The sequence below is a fragment of the Silene latifolia genome, chromosome Y, assembly GCF_048544455.1.
Source record: "Silene latifolia isolate original U9 population chromosome Y, ASM4854445v1, whole genome shotgun sequence".
NCBI lineage: Eukaryota > Viridiplantae > Streptophyta > Magnoliopsida > Caryophyllales > Caryophyllaceae > Silene > Silene latifolia.
In genome coordinates, this window is record NC_133538.1 from 22,453,985 (window position 1) to 22,478,714 (window position 24,730).

Here is a 24,730-nt window from a genome sequence, read left to right on the forward strand (position 1 = left end):
CCGCTTTTCCCCTCAAATAGTAAGCAGCTTGGTCCACTTGCAGCTCCGCAGGATATCCTAACAACTCAAAAAGGTTATCAAACTCCCTATGCCAATCTCCTAGTAAGGATGGTTCACCTAATACATCGTACTTCGTCGGGTTATGTCTTGTAATATTAGCACTCATCTTTGCTGGATCCTTGTAACACCCCCATAATATTAGCACTCATCTCTGATACCATTTGTAACACCCCCATACTCCAAGTGCCTTACCAGGACCACTCAGGTATGAAGACATTACCATCTCGGTTACCCGAGGCAATGATAATAAAATAACAATGAAGAAACAACGTTTAATTATAAATACTTAGCGAAGAGTTACAATTCTCAAAACCAAACCAAAAGTACGATACATGTTCTCAAACTGACTGTTCTAACTGAAATGTAAATAACTAATAAGCTACAGCGGAAGACTCCTATCATCATGTCGTGGCCATCCCAGCTATCCCAGTACTCATCTCAATACTTGCTCAATATCTGCTCACCATCCCCGAATGGATCACCGCAGGTTTACAAAACAACACCGGGGTCAGTACTAATCACACAATTCAATATATACCAACAATAAGATAAACAGACAGCCAAAATGTCACACACACACAATCAACCAATTCCAATCATCTCAATCACTGACTGTCCACTGGACCAGCCCTGCCAGTGGGGGACCGCAGCCGTACCCACCAAATCCCCGCTCCACATAGTGAGCGATAACCTTGTCCATTAATGTGCACATCCCTTCTGTGGCGGGTTCCACAGAAGGCGAAACTAGGGCGTGAAGCCACTCCCGCAAGTGACCCCACTCAGCCGAGGCCACGCCTCGCGAACCATCAACAACGATCACAACCACAATCACAATACAATTACTATATCAAACAACCAAACACAATACATCAACCAATATCCCATTATGGGACTAATACTGAGTAGGAAATCCTACCTGTAAGCACACAATCGAGACGGTCTCTCTTCTCAATCAAAAAGCTTCCTCTATGAACCCTCCTCCTATCATACAACATATAAAGGCTACCAAATTACATACTACACATAAATCCCCAAATCTCTAAATTAGGGTTTAACCAAATTAAAGGAAGGACAATAAAAAGGGTACATAGATCTTACCCTCGACGCAAGGAACTCAACGGTATAATCAACGCTAAGAACTGACCTTCCAAACTCCGGGTATTACTAATAATGCGATTAGGATGAAGAACTTGCTTGCTTTCTCTCTTAAACAGTAATTTAGGTTTTGCAAAAGTGATTTAGAATAATGACGACAAAGCTTATATACCTTAATCGCATAATTAACAAAACCCGAGAAAACTCCCCGTAAAACCGGCTACTCGATCGAGTACCCGAGGTACTCGATCGAGTACTTCCTTACTCGATCGAGTGCCCCAGCTACTCGATCGAGTACCCAACAGGTCAGAAACTTTTCTAAAACGCAACTTACCCTTACTCGACAGAGTAAGGCCTACTCGATAGAGTACCCCAAGACTTATAAATACGGAGTATTACAATCCTGAACTGACCCTTTAGCCTTCAGAGCCGCAGTCAAAGCCTCATTCATAGATATCAAACGGTCAATCTCATCTTGGGACATGGTATAGGGTGTAGGTGTAAATCTCTTTGGCGGCATGGTTCTATAAAAGGTAGAACAAGGCAACGTAAGTTTCTATCCGAGGTAAGATGGCTCAACATTTTAAACATTCTATACTTGCGAAGATAAGGTGTGGTCAATTCTAACCGTCAGGTCCCCCATATCCACTCATATATCCCAACTAACATAGGTTAAGATTTGAGAAAACATATACACAATTTTTTTTTTTTGAAACTCGCGTTTTCGAAAATTAAGGTCAAGCTGTAAGTTTCAAAATTCACCATTAATTAACCATTAGATTCCACGTCGAGTTTTCATATTTTCCAGAGAATATAAAGAGTTTTTAAAGCATGAGAAAAAGAATCAAGTCCAAATCTCGAATAATCAATTTATAAATATTTTTACAATTCAGTGGGTCGAAACAAACCGATCAGCAAAAAGTTAAAGATTTTAGGTCAAATTGTAAAAATAACTATTAATTGTCAAAAATTGACCTTACAACGTGGCTTATCAATTTGAAAACATATTTGAGTCCTTTAAATAGTGGAGTTGGAATTAGGTAAAAATATTAAGTACAATTTAAATGAGAAATTTTACAAAATCGTTTGTCGAAAACTTCACTGTACAGGAACTTTCTGACCACTGTCCACTAAATTATTTATTTCTCCAAACCCATAAAACTTTTAAACATGAGACCAACGGCTTTAGTAAGCTAACTCACTAGGTTATCACTCATAAAAATATCAACCTTGTATGATAAACGAAGGTGAAATGGAAACTAAATCAAATAGGGGTAAAATTTGACGAAATAAAGTTCAGCTCTAGGTTCCTTTTTACTAGGTCATAAGCCCTTATTAACACCCTCCTACTTCTATATCAACACAACTTGGTCAATAAACATTCACACACGACTAGTATATACTCTAAAGCATTCATATCACAAGCTTAATCATTTCATAATATATTTTAAATAACATGGCTTTGGGATTCACACAACCGCATATCACTAGACATGATACTACTATCACACAACATCCAACCACATAATCAATATCAATTTGTAATGACTTTCATGCTTATGATCAAAACAATTCAACATCACATCATTATTTTATCCATCCCGTCCTCCTTAAAATCAAGGTTACGTCCCGTAACACTGGTCATCAACAATACACATCCAATCAATAAAAACAATACACCTTCAAGTCAACAATGGATCCTAAGAGATACTCAATATTTATTTTAATTTTCCCCGCTCTTAGTTATCTCTCGAGGTAACAAGTTCAAAACTGGAAAGGCCGGGGTTCGGAGTGAGGGTACCTTCTCACCCTAATCCTAAAGGGGCACCTAACAGTTCTACCCGGGTTCATTTTATTAGACACATCCTATATTCATTATTAGGTTCATTGATTAGGCCTGAGGATCGTTTTGCTCTGATACCACTTTCTAACACCCCCATTTAATTCAGGAGCCTTTAGCTAGACATTCCCAAATAAATAGGACTGTTACCATCTCGGTTTTCCCGAGGTAGTGAATAACAAAGTTCAACTCACCAACGTACTTTGAATTAAAATTTAATAATTACATGCTTATTACAACTTAACCCACTAAAACTTAATATAAAACATTTACAACTTGCAGCGGAAATAAAAAAAGTGATATAATTATTCTATGTGATCTAGACTTCAACTATGGTCCAAGTCAAGCTCTCATCCAATGCTCCCAAGTCAGCTAATCTTTAATATCTGTCAAATCTGCTCCCCATAAAACGGTTCACCGCAGGTGTTCACAAATACACTGTCAACCATGAGGTTGAGTAGGAATAACCAAAAACAAGTCAAAGTGAAATGATATGATATATAATGCCAATACAACTGAGCTCATCAACCGAAACACCCATTCATCCCGCCAATCCCTGGCCCGGGGTATCCATCATTCCAACCGAAGTTGAAGTATCCACCATCCCAACCGAAGTTGAGGTATCCACCATCCCAGTATAAAACTGAGGTATCCAACAATTACGATATATAGCAATAACAAAACAATAACAATAACCCATCTCAACACTAGGCCGAGGTATCCACTCAAAGATATGTAATACTAACAATAACCATAACTCGTCTCAGACCGAATCTGAGGTATCCAATAAATAATATGAACAAACCAATAACCAAAATATAATTCCATGACATATAATTCACATCCGACAATTCAACCAATGGCAATTATCCACACAGTTTCACAATTCCTCTTATCAAATAAATAGCAAGACAAGTTGAGTAGTTATCCTACCTGGCGAGCAAATCTAATTAAGCAGCTCAAAGCGATCCAAATAATTAAAGCAATCCGGTCCGATTATAATTTCTTCACAACCGTCACCTAATCATAATATTATAATTCAATTATTTATTTATTTATCCAATTCATTATATTAATCTATTCGATTATAATTATATTAATTATATTTATATTACTACGTCAACTACTAATTAAAAACCCGTCTCAAACCAAACCAAACCAAACCCGACTTACAAGAACCCGACTCAATCCAATTAATAAATCCTGCAATATAGCAATGGCCCACGTAATTCACGTGTAAACACATGTTTACAAAACTCCTACCACCCTTTCCCTCAACACCCCACGACAAACCTAAACTCAACAATAACCCCTCAAATCGCCACCACACTCACGGCAACCTCCGCCCTCACACACCACCGTGAACCACCTACTCTTCCCATCCCGGCCACGGTGGTCAATGCCCATGACAACTACCACACACGACTCAGCAGCAGCTCCATTAATAAAAACAACAACCCATCTCGCCACACATACACCCACAAATACGAACAGCCGCCACCGTCAGCCACCACCTGAAACTCTCCCTGCCACCCTAATCACGAAACTAGTCGACACGACACCACCAGCCACGGCCAACCCCATCATGCCCTAAGCCCATCCACGACATTAATCAACAAAGCAAATTCGAAAATCCGGCAACACCTACGCAAACCACCACCCCGACCATCCTATCACCACCACTGGAACCTCCTAGCCCCCACGAACCCAACCAACCCAGGTTCAAGTCAAACAGGTCACAAGTAGTGGTATAAAACAGGTTTCCTCGTGCCCTAGAACAACCCTTTTTTTCCTCGAGTTTTCGGCCAACCACCGCATGAACCACCACCATGGACCACCCATAGCCACCCAAAAAGGTCGACGCAACCCCAGGTACCACCCTAACCCACACCCAGGTCAAGACGAGTCAATACGGTTTCAAAAATCATATAAAACGCATAATCCAACCACCAACCAAAACTCCCTTCAAACTCCCCTTTCCCGCCGGTCAAAGGCGGTCAACGGCGGGTCCGGTCACTCCCTGGTATGCCACGGTCAAGGTCACGGTCTTGGGTCAGTCAACGGTTGTCTATTTAACGAGTTATATTAGTCTTAAGGTGAGTTTGTTATGAGACGATTAGAAAATTACCTTGTGACGATCTCCTAGCTAGTTGTTCCTTCTCTATTTGTGTTTTATGATCAATAAAGTCTATTTATATAGGTAGGTCATAGGTATAAGGAAGCAATTAGGAACCAATATAATTACCATATTATTTCTAGTATACAAATACGATTATTATTATTATTATTATTATTATTATTATTATTATTATTATTATTATTATTATTATTATTATTATTATTATTATTATTATTATTATTATTATTATTATTATTATTTAAATACGCAGTCCAACACATCTTCCTGTCTCGTCCATTACTTTATTATTAGTTACCATCTTATTTGCAATTATTAATATAAATGTCCTTTAACTAATTATTAAAATTACATAAATAATTCTTATAAATACTTATTAAATTACTTTTAATTAATTATTAAAATTACATAAATAATTCTTATAAATACTTATTAAATTACGGGGTATTACACCAAACTAATAATGCAAAGAATAATAGAAGTACTTGATGATTGATGGAAGGTTGTCAATCTCCCAATAAACCCAAATGATCTTCTAATTACCCAATCATAAACTTGAGCTCGGATTGTAAAACAGACGTCATTTTCTCATCCGGACTCCTATTGGAGTGATTCAAAAGCCTAGATCACTTGATTTTTCGACGCCGTTTCATCTAACATACTTTTAGAGCCAAAGGAGCTACCCTTGGTTTGGTTCCGAGCAAGCAATGACTTCCTTCTCGTCATCCTTGCTCTTAAGCCTATGATCCTTCTATATACTCTTTACTCCTACATCCTTGGTCATCATTCTAGCCTTCCTCTTCGTACTAGTCCATCCAATATCATCAAAAAGCTTCCAAATATACATGAGGGAGGGGAATTTCCGCCTAATTATCTCCCTTCCTACAAAACATACGAAATGCACTAGGAAAGCAAAATAGAAAGCATTTGACGGAGAAAATGGCTATGGAATGTTATAATAGTATGCAAAATAGGCTCAATTAGGGGACTAAATGTGCGCAAATAATATTCACATCAAATATCCCCAAACCGAACCTTTACTCGTCCCGAGTAAAGAGGTGACAAAAACTAGGACCCTTATTCAAACTAACCTACTAATATAGCCGATGTGAGACAATTAGCGGGTCTCACTCCTCCCCTTCACCTCACAACAAGACAACCATGAGGTAGGTTGCCTTCTTGCAAGGCAAGGTGGGGCTTGCCAAAATTGCGATACATCCAAGCATTAAAGCACACAAAACAAGTAATGGATGCATCTACAAAAGAATAGCCACTTTCCTCATCTAAGTGGCGAAAATTATCTACAAGGGAAACAATCTAAGGGTACACATTCCATCATAGGTACGTTTTATTCAAACTACTAAGCCTAGAAGGATACCAATAAATCACCTCCAAATTGTGTCAAGCTAGGGTACCTTTGTCCTTAATCGTTAAATGCTTTTGTCAAGAATAGACTCCCTATGGTGTTAGAAACACTGGAGGATCGCGGAATTCCCCTTCTTGTCTAGACAAGAAGAAGGGCCGTGCCCTCTCTACCATGCACAAAATTGGATTCGATGGATAAAGGGATCATTTGAATTTGAGTTTCATGTGGGAGTTTGGTTTTTGTTGTTTGTTTTCCCCCCCAATTTCTTGTGGCATTTGACATTTGAGAACACTTTTTTTTTGCCATTTCTTTTGATGTTTGGCATTTCAATACTTGACAACTTTCAACTTTTTGCATTTTCTTTTGAACATTTTAAAAGTCACCCCATTTGTAGTGAGGGTGCTTATATTTGAAGCATAGGAGTCTATTTTTGCTCCTCTTTTCATTTGATGCAATTGCAAACTTTCTTGACTTTTCATTTCATTTATTGAACTCAAATTTTAAACAATTTTTGTGCCTATTCCCTTTGATAACAAAATGTGATAGATGGTGAAGGATAGTTGCATGGTTTCAAGGGTCACCTTGGAATAAACGGTAGCCAAGGAGTTATCACACCACAAGGTACTCTTGACTAGGCTTTAATCCATGGGTCAAAGGATACTAGCATGACACATCTTAGAGTGTTTTACAAGTATTCTAACAAGCAAAGTTTTAAGAAGAAAAATTATCTAAAAAGGCCTTATATACACTTGTCAAGCTTCTCAAATAGATGTTTTCACAAAAGTTTTCCTAAATACAACTATATGCCATGATGCAACTATCATTTATACAACCTAATGCATATGCTTCTACCAACTAGTATGCCAAATAATCTAAATGCAATCCTATAATCATATTGTTTATACCGCATCAATCAAAATGAAGCCACATAGTTATTAACATAAAGAGGAAAAAGGAGATTGGAAAGATCATACCATGCGGTCTTCAATATCGTCATGTCTCGGATGTGGCGTAGTTGATCAATGTGAAAAAGGATGAACAAAAACAATATATACAAGACTACACTACAAAGGAAATGAACATTTTTTTGGGGTTTTCAAGTTTTTATGGTTTTTATGTTTATGAATCAAAAAGACATGTTTTTGTATTTTTTAAAATTTTTCAAAATTTTTCAATTTTTATGCATTTTTGCAATATAAATTCCCATCCCCCACTTTATTTTGGACATTGTCATCAATGTACATGTAGGAGTAGGAATAAAAAGAAAATACATGTTTTTGGATTTTTGAATCAATGCAATGATGTTATCCATGTTGCTCAATGCTCTCAATAACCGGTCAAATTCTTGGGCACAATCCTCAAATAATCAAAGATAGAACCATAGCCACTTCAAAATGGAATAAAGCCAATCCTCCACAAGGGGCTTTTCATTGAAATTTCTCCCCTTCACCTTGGATTTGTCATGATGGCCTTCCCGGCTCTTAAAACTAGCAAACTTGAGATTCTTGTCATAGGGGGTTTTCTAGTTGCTCCTATTTTTTCCGAAGTTGATGACGAAAATACTTGGACTAGGTGATCTTCTAAGAATACAAGGTGAAATTTTATGGCCTTGATGATGGGGTGTCTTTGGAGTTGGGATAGTGGGTGCCAAATTTCCACATGTAGGCTCCTTCTTAGCCCTTTCTTTGAGCTTCTCCACTAAGTAATTCTTGTATGATAATTTGACTTTCGCGAGAAGGTCCATAATGTCATCTCCAAGTAACAAATGGAGTATATATAGTAGTGCATCATTAGGTTAAGCAAGGGTAGATTAGTAAATAACAATGCTAATTGTTGAGTTGAGGAAATGCTCCTCTCGAAGGGATATGCAAGTCTCGTTTTTGGTGGTCTCCATAAAATATGCTCATCCCGAGCGTCTAGGCCGAGGGACGGTTGGCACTGGAGAGGAATCCGAGCGGATTGGTCTCGGGACGCTCGGATCACAAGGCCTCAAGACGAGCGTCGTGAGCACGGGACGCTCGGATCACAAGGCTTCAAGTCGAGCGTCCTGGAGGGGGGGACGAGCGTCTTGTCTCAGGGGACGAGCGTCTTGAGTCTCGGGACGAGCGGATTGGCGGACAGCTTCTCTGTTTGAGCTCGGTTTGTAAAACGGACGTAATTTTCTCATCCGGACTCCTATTGGAGTGATTTAAAAGCCTAAATCACTTGATTTTTTGACGCCGTTTAATCTAGCATACTTTCATAGCCAAAGGAGCAACCCTTGGTTTGGTTCCGAGCAATTTCTTCTTGCATTGACTTCCTTCTCGTCATCCTTGCTCTTAAGCCTATGATCCTTCTATATACTCTTTACTCCTACATACTTGGTCATCATTCTTGCCTTCCTCTTCATACTAGTCCATCCAATATCATCAAAAAGCTTCCAAATATTCACAAGGGACGGGAATTTCCGCCTAATTATCTTCCTTCCTACAAAACATACGAAATGCACTAGGAAAGCAAAATAGAAAGCATTTGACGGATAAAATGGCTATGGAATGTTATAATAGAATGCAAAATTGGCTCAATTAGGAGACTAAATGTGCATAAATAATATTCACATCAACCGGTAGCAAGAAGGGTGTGACCAGCCGTCTGGAACGGGACGTCCTCTCCGCATGTGGTACTCATATAGAGGAAACAAGGCAAATGCCTGGTCCCGGTCTATACGAGCCACTCTCCTGCACATATCAAGAAGCAAACCATCACGACGCCCTTAGTCGATTACCTCGGGCGCCTCAAAAGGTTGAGGAGGAACAAAGTTAGCTGGTAAATCCGGCTGGGTAACAGAAGGAGTAGGGATAAGGGTCGGTGTGGGCGTGGGCGTGGACGTGGTCGTCTGCCTAGCCTGGGTCGGTATGGACCCCTCCCCGGTCTCAGGTCTCTACCACTTCTTAGAAGCGGAAGGAGCAAGTGAAAGGTGGTAAGCAGGTAGAGGTGGAGGCAACCTACCTGACACAGTGATCAAGGGTAAAAGACGGGGTAGGTCGGGAAAAGGTAAGGTCACGGACTCGGAACCACTAATCTTCCAAGTCCGCTGGTCCTTAGCTAACAAAAACATCGCCAGCATGACGTTAATGTCAATGTACACGTTCCTATCTACATGTGTCAGGCCACGGGGGAAGTCAGTGAAGAGGCTACGGGCGATGTGGGATGCCAACCCACCACAGGAAATTGTGCCCTTCTTCTTCTGTCCGACAACGTTTAAATGTTGAGCTGTCAGATAAGCAATGTTAAGAACGAAGGGGCCAGCACTATCAATGTTCAAAAAGCCCGCTAAAATAGACAAATCAACGTTGTTAACGTTGTTAGGCTCGTGGCGGCCAAAGATCGTCTCCGCGAGGAGACGAAGAAAGTAACGGGCTGGGGGAAGATTGACATGAGCCACCTTCCTTTGGTCAAAGGGGTCTGTGATAGAGTGGGCCAAAGTAAAGACAAGAGCTAAAAGAGCTAAAAAACTCGAGGGTCACTTGCTCATATGTGAGCGCTCTCATCGTGGTCAAACCCGTCATCCCATTCCCGTTTAATAATTCAGCCACGGGTTCTAAAATCCCCAACTAGTCCAATGAAGAACGACACAGAAATCGTGTAGAGGTAATGTCACAGTCCATAAGATGCATGAAACGAGACGATGGAGAGGGTTAATAAATCGTACCTGTGGGAACTCGGTAAGAGAGTCCAGAGAGTCATCGGTCATGAACCTAACGGCGGAACGGGCTGCAGCAGTAGAACCCTCTCCCTTTCCCCCTCGTGAAGCTGAAGAAGAGACAGCAGCAAGGGCGGCAGCAGCTAGCCTAGGAGCGCGGACAGAGGGTGGTCGAGGTACAAGAGCAGACGGTGTAACTGTGATGGTGGGTGTTGACACAGCAGGAGTCAACACCGAGGACGGTACATCAGTTGTAGTAACAGTGGTAGCGGGGGTAGTGACGGTGGTGGCAGCAGGGACCACCGTCTTAGAGTTAGATGGAGCAGTAGTAGACGAATTGGCGCAAACACTACTACTAACCATCCTATCAATCACAAACAGATTCTAATAAAAAACAATCAATTAAAATCCAAATTTTCCCCCAATTTTCGTAAATTTCGAAACCCTAATTGTAAAATTGAAGACGAAAAATGCAATTAAACAATAAAGAACAGGGAAGAGGACTTATTTGACGAATTACCCAAGAGGAATTTGCAATTAAAATCAAAAAATTAAGCATAAAATAATCGAATATTATTCGATTTTTTTCGAACCCTAACACCATCAGAAAACCGGAATTAACACGAAATTTCAAGGGGGAAACAAGGGCCCATGGTCGAAATTATTGCAAGGATAGATTTTGGGTAAATAATTTGGTAAAAAGGGGAAGAAAAATGGAGATTTGGGGAGATTAAGGTTATCGCAATTGAAAGAGGGAAGAACAAAGGGTAAAAATGAAATAGAATAAGGGAGAAAGGAGACCCCCTCGCACTTTAGTCAGCATTAGCCACTCGATCAAGTGATTTGAAACCACACGATCGAGTCCTTCCCTCGACATTCTTCTCGATCAAGTAAAAGACCATTCGATCGAGAACCCTGCAATTGTGACCCTTCGATCCAGAACAGGAAACCATTCGATCGAAGCCTTTACCTGGGCAAACTACTCGATCGAGTACAAAAAGTACTCGATCGTGTCCTTTTCCCTTGGCACGCATCCCAATGTAGCATGTCTTCCCCAAACCTACATAAAAACACAGAAAATACTCCCCGAAAATTCCAAATAAACTGTACGCATTCGATATTCGGTCTTACGCTATTTAAAACTAACTACACTAATGTCTAAAAAGCAATTAAAATGACCAGCAGAACTCCAAATTACAAAGTTTTTACAAAGGGACATTTCCCGTTTATCTTTCGAAGCACTTCAGCAGCCCATACGAGGGCTTCTGACTGGAGAAGGTCCCTTCAGCATCGCGGACAATCCTCTTTAATCTCCATGAACTCGAATTAACTGAAGAAGAATAGTTTGCATCCACATACGCCTTCACTCTCTTCTTTCTTTTGTCTTTCTTTTCCCGTTCATGATCTTTTTCCTTGGAATCTTCCTTGGCGGTGAGCTGTAAGTTCCTTGTACCTTCATCACCGGGATCTCCAATGTCAATTCCGTCTATACTTGAGATAACAGAGACGAAAAAATGGTCCTCCATATCGCTGTTAGTCCGAGGCGGAGGTATTAAAATCGCAGCACACGACTCAATATTGTCAACTGGAGAATCTGTGTCGGGGTCTATAGAGGGTAGAGCATTGCAAGGTTGAACTTGCATAGGGGCCCTACGAACATTGGACTGATAGAAAATCAGCTCCTCATCACCTACCTGAAAAGTAAGAGTCTTTTCCCCAACATCTATCACTGCGCGAGCAGTAAATAAGAATGGTCGTCCTAAAATTATAGGAGTGTAAGAATCTTCGAGGATGTCTAAGACTATAAAGTCAACAGGAATAAAGAATTTCCCGAACTTTACAGGTATGTCCTCTAAGACACCTATGGGCCGTGATAATGTACGATCGGCCATCTGCACAATCATGTTGGTACAGTGAAATTTAGTAAAACCAAGTCTCTTAGTGAGAGACAACAGTAGGACACTCACGCTAGCTCCCAAGTTATATAACGTATTATAAATCAAATGGGTCCCTATATGGCATGGAATAGAAAAGCTACCCGGTTCAGACAGTTTGGGTGGTGTCTTATTTTGAATTAGGGCAGTGCCCACTTTAGTTAAACCTACCGTTTCATGATCGTTAATATGCCTCTTACGCGTTAAAATTTCTTTCATAAATTTCATGTAATAGGGTACCCGAGTTAGCAATTCGGCGAAGGGAACGTTGACGTGAAGGCTCTTTAAAATATTAAAAAAATTTACCGAACTGTTGTTCAGCCTTCCTTTTCTGCAATCGCCTCGGGAAAGGGACCGTGATAGGAATTTCTAAACCTTCATTTATTTTTGCCAACGAATCAACATGATTATTTTCATTTCTACTCGATCAAGCATGCCTTTCCTTCGATTGAGTAGCTTCTTCATTAATTTCACTCGATCGAGTACTATTACCCACTCGATCGAAAGCTTCTATTTCAACATTACTCGATCGAACATCAGATCCATTCAATCGAGTAATTTCCACAGCAAAGCCTTTCGATCGACCTACAGTGATTAGTCGATCGAGTACTTTCCTCGGATTCAGCATTGTTTCGTCCAAAGACGACTGTTTCTGCACAACAACATTAATTTCCGGGTCTGATTGATCACTTCAAGTCGGCATTTTAGGTCCTTCATAGGAAAGACCACTCCTCAGATCTATTAAATTCACCGTCTCATGATGTTTCTTATCAGGTTGGGATGCTAAATGACCCGGATGCCTCGAAGCTTGATTGGTGGCGAGTTGAGCAATTTGTGACTCAAGTGACTTGATAGATGCATCTTTTTGTTCGTCACTTTTCTGCAATTGAATTGTCAATGACTGAATCATCGACTTCAACTCAGCCACATCGCTTATACTACTGGAAGAAGCAGCTTGTTGCGGCGGTGGGAAAGATCAGAGCTTTTGAAAGCCTTGTTGAGCTTTATGAGGTGGAACGTAAGGTTGTTGGTGCTGCGGTGAAGGTGTAGGATTCAATACAATCTGACTCGTCCATCTCAAGTTAGGATGGACTCCACTCTGATTGTAGTAATAGGAGCCCCCTTGCCTATATTGTTGAAAGGCAAAAACCTGCTCCTTCTCAGCTAGACAGTCTACATCAGTGTGACCATCATTACTACCACACCTCTCACATAAAACGGTTTCTTGTCTAGTCAAGAAGTGAGCCGTTTGTTGATCTCCAGCGTTCTGCAACTCCAACATCTTAAATCTGGCATTCATAGCTTCTAACAGAGCCACAATTGCACTATCAACAGAACAAACTATTCTAATTCCTCCTCTTGGGTTCCCATATTCAGCACAATGGGTAGCCATCTCCTATATGATCCCCCAACCTTTGTCATCATCAATATTCTTTTGGAACCGACCATTTGATGCAGCATCCAAAATAGCGCGGTGATCGTCATACAACCCATTATAAAATTGGTTGTACAAGAACCACTGATCAAAACCGTGAGACGGAAGAGACTACACAAGTTTCTTAAATCGACCCCACACCTCGTACAAGTTCTCGTCTGGAGTTTGGTTGAAACTTGTAATCTTTCCTCTCAGCTGATTAGTCCTTTGCGGAGGAAAGTACCTTTTATAAAAGGCTAGGGCCAGGGTCTCCCAGTTAGTAATCCCACCTGCAATTTTATCAAGATCAGCGAGCCACTCTCGGGCTCCATCAATCAGAGAGAAAGGAAATAAAACTTCCTTAATCTTGTCCTGTGTCACTCCCTTAGTAGCGGGAATTGTAGAACAGTTCAGTGAAGACTTCCATGTTCTTTCGCGGATCCTTACCAGCTGCCCCACGGTACATATTTCTCTCGACCAAATTGATATAAGACGGCTGAATCGAATGTACTGCCATCCTCTGTTGCAAGGTTGAAACCTTTAGGGATAGAGGCAGTTGTAGGCTTAGAGTGACTCGCGATATTAGGCATCTTCACAGAATTGGCTGCAGAAATAGAATTGTCTTCTTTAAAAGACTGTTCTTCTGCAAATAAAAAGTGTTTAAGATCGGGTTCAAAAGTACTCAAAACTTCCTTTTGACGTTTTTTCCTCAGCAAGCCTTGTCTATAATGAAAAGTCCGCTCGGGTTCAAGATCAGTTGGTACTAATTCTGACCTGTTAGACCTGGGCATAATAAAACTAAAGGAAATAAATAAGAACTGTCTCAAGGAATTAAAAATTCCATGAGACTGAGACAAACGAAAAAAAAAAGATAAATAGGTTAATTGCCTTCCCAGCAACGACGCCAAAATTTGATACCCGTCGTTTAGTACCAAAAATAAATACCTAAAACAACTAACAGAAGCTAGTGGAAGTAAGATTGATCTCCACAGGGAGGCTATATTATCTATCTGCTATCTAAGTCTGTCAGGTAACAAATGGGGGTTTTAAATTGATTTCTAACTACTAAAAGGATTAAGGCAAGAGAAATTGAGAAATAAAAATAGTGAGATTTAAAGATACGATCAGATAAAGAGAAGTATGCTAGGAAGTCGATTTGCCATGGCAATTAATCAACTCAGTCATAAATAGCTCAGACGATCTAATGTGAGAAGGGTAAGGGAAAGGTCCTTTCGGTCCGTTATCCGCCCTAGAAAACAACTAAATTAACTTTCATCCTCATTAGTGTGGTCTACTGTTCATAACAGGTCTGTTCATTCCAATATTTCGATCTAGTTATGATTTTAACCAATTTAACTAATTTAGAAGCGTGCACTCAACTAAATGATTACAATTATATTTTTATAAAACAGTTCTCACAATTTAATCATCTAACCTATCCAGAACATCGTTAACTCACTACCATGGCTCCCCTAATCTAACATAGAGGGATTTAGTTACTCGTGATATTAATAGAACAAACAACAATGATATATGAATAAGCGAGAGACATAATATAAGAATAAGAGTAATAAAGATGAATCATAAACTAATAAGAAACAATAACAATAAGACAGACATTAAGAGCAAAGATTAAGAGAAAGCAAAGAGGAATTAAATTAAGAATAAGGGTAAAGAGGGATTACAAGCTTAAGATCCGGAAATTAAGTGCAAAAGCAACGTGAAAGGACAAAAGTAACAATCTGCTTACGAGATTAATTAAGAGAATAATAGAGTGTAAAGAGATGTTTTTAATCTAATGACGTCTTAATACCATGTTTATTAGAGTTTTATCAATTGTTGTTGTTTTATTTATCATTATGATTAGCTAATTTTCCTATTGCTAGTAATAGAGGAGCCATGATAGTAAACCAATGATGCGATAATTAGTTTAGGAGGTTTTTGTTGTGAGAATTGTTTTATAGCAATATAACAATGATTAATTGGTTGAGTGCATGCGACTTTATTAATTAACTTGGTTAAATTCAGACCTAGATCGAAAGATTAGAATGAACAGACCTGTTATGAACAATAGACTACTCTAATCAGAGCGGAAGCTATTTAGGAAGAATCTAGGGCGGATAGCGGACCGGAAGAACCTTTCCAATACCCTTCTCACATCAGACCGATTGACCTTACCTTTAGCTGATTTACGTAATATCATGGTGAAATGACATCCTGACATCTTTCTCTTTATTTGATCAATCTCTATTTCATCCTTGTTATCTTTAATTGTTATTTCTTTTATTGCTTTTAATTCAGTTCATTAGTTTAGTCAAAACATCTCAATCAATACCCCCTATTTTGTGACCGTAGACAGACTAGATAACAAGTAGATAGTGACCGCCTCCCTGTGGATACGATACCCTGCTTACCTCTACTGCATAAGTTTAGGCCGGTTAGGTTTATTTTTGATAAGGTTGCGACAGCCGTGTCAAGAAGTATCATTGGAGGCCTTATTGGCCATGACAACAAGAAAGAAGAGTTGCTCTTGCCAACTCATAATCCTTCCAACATAGGGAAAAAAGCAAGGGAAGTATGTGGTCTATGGGATGACGAATTTGACAGATTGGTTAACCCTTACATTGGAAATGCTATGATCTTAGACCAAGGCTTTGTAGATCCTTATCACCACTTTGACTCGGGCTACTACATGAATGAAGACAATAGTGTGCCAAGGTCTATGCAAGACCTCTATCATGACAATGAACAAGCCTTTGATTACTTCTACAAGGTATTCAGCAACATCAACAACGCCCTTGTTTTGCCCCCTTGACACCTGTCAAAGGAAGGAGAGTTTGGTGGAGTCCTCCCTAAACCACCATTTATAAATATTCAAACCTCTTAACTTGCATTTTATTTAACTTGTACATTACTCAATTTTTGCATTGCATTTTATATGCTTTGCTGTATAATTTTTGAGACATGAGAGCAAGTACGGGAGGGATTTTAATGTGTTTGCAATGTGTAGTGTTTGATGATCAAGTGTGGGGAAGCAATTGCCTAGGCTAACCAAGCCTTTTTAGTGCAACCTCATAATGGAAGAATAAGAAATGAAGAAGCCAAGTTGCGGTAAAGGTATCCCCACGGGCAGACCTGAGCTCGTGGGGGCTGGAGCAAAGCAAAGAAGAAAAAAAATGAGCTACAGCAGAATTCGCTCGAGCTATCATCATGACGGGCATCCCAGTACTCAGCACGCTCGAGCTGAGCCCAGGTCGGGTGTCCCTAAAGATTTATTAGAAAATCTGTTCGAAAAACCGCCCGTCCCCGAAAGAGGTTGAGCGTCCCCTACCTACTATTAGACATAAGAACGAGATCCTTTAACCTTCATTCTTCATTTCTATTTATTCAAACACAAACACAGACACATTCCCTCACTACAACCATCAACCCCACCATCCAAAATCACAAAATACTCAACCAAATTCATCCAAATCAATTGCAAACTTGCCCAAAATCAATTCTAATCACTAAACATCAAAATCAATCAAAAATTTGTAGGGTTTAGGAAAAATCAAAAAACCCCAAATTGATTGAGAAATTGATTGAAGTTAGAAGAAGAGAGGAGCATTCAAGCATATTCAAGGTTTGTTGACATCAAATTGCAAGGAGAATAATCATGGCAAGAACAAAGGGCAAGAACAAAGCATCAAATCCCAATACTCTATCCAAGAGGCAAAATGTTCTAGCATCAAATGCTTTAGTGGTAGTGCAACAAGCTAGGGAGCAAGAAAGGGAAGTCATTGAGGAAGTTACTACTACTTTACCGGAGATTGAGCAACTTACGGATTATCCGGAGGTAACTTTTATTTCTAATGAGCATAGAATTCCATTTTAATCCGTTTCTAAGAAGAAAGTTATAGCCACTAAGTTTCTATGCCAAGATACTTTGGAGAAATTGGGAGTGCTTGACGAAACCAAGGCATTTTTCGGGTCCATAGGGTTATCTACCCTATTTGAAATGAATGAATTGACTTACCCTTCCTTAACCTTGGAATTCATTAGTTCTTTGAGGGAGTATAGGATTGAGACCCGAAAATAAGTTGAATTTCGGCTAGAAAATCAAAGTAGGAGGATGATTAAGGATTATTTCGGAAAGGTTTTTGGAATTGGTGACCTTTGGAGTTTTCACAAGAAACCCCACAACTTTGATGCCAAGCCTCTTTGGAAGGCAATTGCTGGAAGGAAGTTGACTACATTTAGAGAAGGCAATGCCTTTTATATTCACCATCCGGGTATACAATATGTGCATAGGTCCATTTCCAACACCTTGATTACTAGGAAAGAGGCTACTCACATGACCGAACTTGACCTCACCTACTTGGATTCCAAAATGAATGCCCATGGGAAATCAAAGAATGAGTATAATATCCTTCAATTGTTGATTGAGAGATGGTTGGATATCAAAGTGGGTAAAGAAAAGGCGGCTTTCATTGTGAATGAAGGCTTGATAACGAGATTGGCAAAGCACTTTGATTCACAAGTTCCATTGGTTAAGGTACGACAACTCCGCCCAAGGATATGAATGGATGATCAAGGATGCCAATTCGTATATCTTGCCCGGGAAAATTTGCCGAATTTCTAGTCGTTGAAGCCGCTACCTCCTCCCCATCTCAAAGCATACCAAGAACTTCATCAACCACCAACAAAATCAAATTGAAGAGCCCTCCTCCATTGTTACACCACCCTATCCCTTTGCCTACCAAGAATTCACAACAAATGATCCTAATATTATGGAGGGCGATGATTATATGATGAAGCTATTGAAGCATATCCATAGAGAAGCCTACAAAGATCGGGTGAAAGCTTATTACGCCCAATATCCACCCCTCTACCATCTTGCTAGGCAAGGACTCCTTGATCCTAAGAGTTCTTTGCCGGATTGGGTGGATAGGAAAGTGTTCTTTCCTCAAGCTTCTCAAGATAAAGAAAGGGATGCCCGGGTGACTAGGAGTGAGGAGGATGTTGATGATGAGGATGGGGAGGGTAGTGAATCTATCCTTGATGATGAAGAGCAAAGTTCAAGTGAAGAAGAAGAAGAAGAGGATGATGATGATGCCTCCGGGTCCATTGAGGGAGATGATGATATGAGTGAGAGTTGGTGGTTGAACAAGGCGTGAAGGAGGACGACCAACTAGGCGGTTGATGGATTACATTAGCATCTTAACCAACCATTGTGATTCTCCTACCCCTCCTTTTGCTTTGTTTTTATCTCATGTTTACATAATTGACATAACTTGTATTGATTGTATAACATTTAGTATAGAGCATTTAAAGGGTCATTTTGGACTCTTTGATGGCTAAGAGTTTTTATATCCTAGCACCACCAAAGGACTCACACCTCAGTAACATTGAGGTGACTAACTTTTTTGCTCCCACCGTAAAGAATCCAAAATGACAACTTACTTTTCATGTATTGCATTTTCATGCTTGTGAATAAACTTCCCTATTTTTGCACTAGATATAGTGTTTTGTTTGGTTTGGTGAAGTTCATTCATAAGCAACCCGAGTTAATTTAAATTAGCTCTTCGAACAATAGAAAGAATGCATCAGCATAGTTTAGTTTGCATCATACGTAAATACTCATCATATCTAAATATTTCACATGTAGTGTGCATTTAGTGTAGAATTCATGGATTTCATTTAGTTTCATGCATTTGCATAATTCCCTATCGTCTTGTCCATTGAGGACAATGTTCTTACTAGTATGGAGATGGAGAATTCTAACATCTAACCTATTTCAAAAAAAAAAAAAAAATTGAAAAATTGTAAAATTTCAAAAACATGTTCTTTTCTTTGTAGTGTAGAATTGTATATATTTGTTTGTTTGTTTGTCACTCTTTTCACATTGGGACGACTACGCCACATTCGAGGCATAAAGGATATAGAAGACCGTATGGTATGATCTTTCCAAATCTCCTTCCTCCTTTTTATATGTTAATGACAATGTGGCTATATTTTGATTGATGCGGTATGAACCAATGTGTTGTTAAGAGTTTGCATTTAGTTTACATGGCATATTAGTTGATAGTAGCATATGCGTTTGAGTTGTATATGTGTTAGTTGCATCATGGCATGTAGTTTGAATATTAGAAAAATTTTGTGAAAATGGCTATTTGGAAAACCTGACAACTGTATATAAGGCCCTTGTAGATAATTTTTCTCCTTGAGACTTTGTTTGCTAGAATACTCCCAAGACACCTTAGGATGTGTCATACTAGTATCTTTTATCCCATGGTCTAAGGCCTAGTCAAGGGTTTGCATGTGTGTCACCTATCCAACCTTATGATGTGATATGGACTTGATCCACTTATGTAGGGGACCTTGATTGACTTGGTGGTTTGGCAACCCAAAAATACTTTTCATTAATAAGTTTGAAGTGATCATTTAAAAAGTTTTTGTGATGTGGATTCATTTTTAATTGCCAAAGAAACCTCAAAATATTTTTAATTGTTGATATTGCCGAGAAAATTGATGGAGGAGTTCCACTTCAATGTGATTTTGTGCGGGATCCATTGAATTGGGCCCCCACACAGTTGTGAATTCGGCCGCCCAAAGACAAAGTGACTATCACCCCAAGAGCTATTGCCTAGAGGTTAACCAGTTACCTAATAAGCGATTGGCGAAAGCAAAGGACACTAGCAAATGAGCGACAAACCCCATCTAAAAGTTTTGAAATGTGAAATGCGGAAGTTGAATTGAGGTCAAGTTTTGAAAGTTAGTCAAATCCACTAGTTTTGTTTGAGTTGACTTGAGCACTTCATTCCCAAAATTCAATTTTGTTATGCCACTTCTTTGAGCTTGGGACGATCATTGGCCTTTACACTTGTAGAGAATCCGAGATTTGTCATGTCTTATGCCACTAACGTCATAAGGATCATCATTCCACCCCCATCCGATCGACCTTGATAAAAGCATTTAGCAATTGTGGACGAAAGTTGCCTAGTTTAACACAACTTGGAGGTGACATGTTGGTATCCTCTTGGACTTATTAACTAGGAGAACTAATGTCTATGATGGAGTGTGTGCCCTTGAATTGCTTCCCTTATAGATTTCCGCCACTTAGATGAGGAAAGTGGCTATTCTTTTGTAGATGCATCCTTTTACTTATTTTTTGTGCTTAAATGTTAGGATGCATCGCCATTTTGGCAAGCCTTACCTTGCCTTACAAGAAGGCATCTTACCTCATAGATGTCTTGTTGTGAGTTGAAGTGGCGGAGTGAGACCCGCTAATTGTCTCACATCGGCTAGGTTATAAATAAAGGTCATGGTTTTAGTCACCTCTTTACTCAAGACGAGCAAAGGTTCGGTTTGGAGATATTTGATGTGACTCATATTTTCACACATTTAGTTTTCTAACTAGCCTCGTTCCTATGCTTTCTTGCATGCATTAGGGTCGTTTCTTATCTTTAGCTTCATATTTTGTATATTCTTTGGGATTTTGTGTCCTTGGTAGGAGAGGAATGCTAACCTTGCTTTTATGGAGCAAAACGGAGCTTAATGGATCGCATCTAGCGACCAAGCAACTAAGAGGAGACCAATACTAAAGGCCTAAGTCAATAAACCAAGTATTTGGGCAATGATGAAGGACCCCCAAGGCTCCTCAGCGATCCCCACGGATCATGAGGCAGCCAATTAAATAAGAAGCAAAACTGACCTATGAGATGGGCGTCCCAAGCTCAGCCCGAGCGTCCTGAAGAAAAAGACAGGCATCCCAAGACTCAGCCCGAGCGTCCCACAAGTAGGACGGGCGTTTGACTTTACAACATGGGCGTCCAACAGGGGCAAGTCGAGCGTCTCCTTGAGGGACTTGCAAGGCGTTAATCTTCATTTTAGGGACTTAATCGTCATTTAAGCCCTTAGTTACCCTAATACTTGTACTTAGTATAAATACCCCATTGTATTAGGAAATTAATCATCAAGTTTGTATCAAGATTTAATTAAGTTTTATTACATTACATTAACTTAATTACATATCAATCCTTCTTTAATTATTGTTCAAGTATTCCTCGATATAATTGGGTATTGAAGATTATTGGGTTATTATTGGAGAATTGACAACTCTTCATCAATGAATCAAGTTTTCTTCTATTGTCCTTTGATTTCTATTTGATCATCCTAAGTTGGCACAATTCCTTTTATCCTCTGCTTAATTATTGTTTATTGCTTTACTCTTTCATCATGTTTAGACTTGTTAATGTGATTGACACCCTTGTTAGCATGGTTCCCATGATCATGAGTGAGTAGTCTCCTAAATAGGGTTAATGGGGGATTAGGGGAGTTAATCATGGGGTAGATCTTTACTTAATAAGTTCATATGATTGCTTGCTTGTTGTAGTTTCAACTTATGCACATGTTATGCTTGATTGACAAACTAGCATAAATCTCTTATCTATTCAATATGACTTGTAAGACATAAAATAACTCAAGGCTTGTTAGACCATCCATATAGTTGAATAGGGAGAATTAAGTCGACTTGTAAGGGTTGTAAATTCTTGACTGACTCGGCACCGAGACCCAAAACGTCCTTGAAATTGTAAGATATAAACTAACTCGATTCTACTACAACAATAACTTGTTTGCATCTATAAAACCTGTTTATGTGATCTCACCATGATTACCTTATGAACCCATGACACCCTAGTGCCTTTTATTAATTGTTTACAAACCCCCATTTGCTTGCATTGTTTTACTTTCATTTGTTTACATTTCCTTTTGTTAAGTAGTTTAGATTGCAACTCTCAAACCCAATTTGTGATACTAAAGACATAGCTTTCTACAACCGATAAATCAATACAATATCTGTCCCTTGGGATCCGGTCTTTACTTACGGCTCTACTAAGAGTAGTTTGTTGTGATTATAAATAGTGTTTTGATAGGGAGAATAGACGACGTTCCAACCCTCATCAGTGAGAAAAGTGAGGTGTCAGAAAGAAGTACAACTTGACAAGGACAAGTCAAGGTGCGGATTCTTAGAAGCAGTCTAAAGAGGCGCGAGCCCCTGGTCGATACAAGGGACCTCCCCCTTTTTCGGAAAAAAGGTGTTGATTGTTTTGTATAAATAGGAAATGTTGTGCTTCATTGTTTCATCATCCGAAACACAAAACAACTCTACGAAAACCTTCTCTTCTTCTGCAAAATAATTCATGGAGACTTTCGAAAATAAGTTGCGACATTGGTGTCGGGATTTATCACCTCCCAAGAAGTATCAACTTATTGTAATGGGAGTTGGTCAATTTTTGGTGCTCCATCAAGTCAAGGTGCAATCCTCGTTCCTTGAAACATGCTCTCGTTTTTGGGATTCGTAACATTATGTTTTCATCTTCCCGAAAGGTGAAATTTGCCCTCTTGCCGAAGAGGTGGGCACTATTGGAGGGTGGCCGAGTTGTACTCCGGTCCTTCCTCTAACTCAGTTGTGCTATAAGGAGAAGTTTTGTTCTATGTTGGGCTTGTCGACGAGCCAAGTAAACTTCCTCTTTGCTCCTCATGGTGTTGATATGTTGACTCTTATCAATATCTTCTCAAACCGCTTGGATGTCAATATCTCGGAGGTGGCTAGGAGAAGGGCTCTTGCCTTTTGCTTAGTGCATGTTTACCTCCTTGTTGATGCTTTCAAGAAGGAGGGGCCAATATGGTATGTTAGCATGACCGTTGCTCATGTTGTCTAGAAAATGGAGCATTGGTGGGATCCATCATGACTAGTGCTCGGTGAGATTGTTCAAGCTTTGGATAAGAATGGCTCTTGTGGAGAAGTCCCTTCGTTTGGATCCCAAGGATCGTATGCCTCATGGAGAGGCTAAGGTTTGTTGAACCTCCGGTTGATGCTTCTTCTTACTCCTTTCATCATCTTACCATGAGGAAGAAGTTGTATGCGGATAGCTTTACGTCCATCGAGGCCTATGGGACTTCGAAATTGGTGGAGGGTTGTCCTCATATCCGTTGGGTGGTGCCGTGGTGGAAATTGAGGTCCTTTACGGGGTTGCCCGCTCGGGCCGCTTCTTGTTGCTCTTTGATGGTGTTGGGCTTGAAGGTTGTTTCCTTCAATTATTCGGAAAGGGTTATGAGGCAAATGGGCCGTCAACAAAAGGTGCCCGCTCAAGATACTCTCGTCCAGGAGAGTGTATTTCGAAACTCCGAGCTTGTGGAGATTTTCGAGAAGTGGTGGACCACTCGGCCGGTGTGGGAGGTACCAAACCCTACCTTTACGACATTGGTGACTCCCGCTTATGTCAAATGGTCAAGAGCTCAAACCTTGGAAGAAAGGTCAAAGTTCCGCAAAGATGAAGTCGTCAACTTGAAGTATAGGGAGGTTGGCAAGGCAAACAACGCCTATCTTGACGAATTTGTTGATGATATTAGCCCGGATGTGATGAGGCCACCGAAGAAGAGGAGCATGGGTCCCAAGGAGGTGTTGGGCCGAGTATGGGCTCGGATTGGGCCGAGTATTGGGTCGTGTAAGAGCCGGGGTGCCGTTGCAGATCCGTTGGGGGTCCGTTTTGAGGAGGAAGCCCATGCTAGGCGGGCTAGAAAGAAGACCAAGGGAAGATGTACCCTGAAGGAAAAGGCAAGGGTAGAATGGAAGAGTGAAGACCTCCGTTGCACATTTTCTTATTATGTTGTATTAGCGTTTGTGTATGTTTTATTATGTTGTGTTATCTATGTATTATGTGTTTTATTACGTTTTATTAGCTATGTATTATGTGTTTTTATGCGTTAGTATTACTATATGAGATGTCTTCGTCGACACTCTAGCTTGGCAAGTTGTGGACTTGCTTGGCTTTATTGTTGTCAAATCTGTAATGCTTCCTATTATTAATTAAATAAGAGGATTTCTTGTGCTACGAAAATATTGTGAACATTTGTTGTTTCTTCTTCCATCCTATAAAGGTAATTCGGTTTGAATTGTCCTAAACATTGCACATGTAAAGGGGACTTTTGTGGGAAGGGAGAAAGGCCTTTTTTTTCGTTTTTGTTTTGTTGTGAGAAAAGAGGATGAGTGTTTTTGAAGTTTTTATGGTTGTTGTTTTTGTGTGTGGGGATGGTTGTATCCTTGTTGTGTAAGAAAGGATTGCCTACGTATTCACCCGAATAGGTGAAATTAAACCATGCTCGTAGTTCAGGTGATTTGTTTGAGTGCAAATGGATGGTGCCTTTGACAGATCA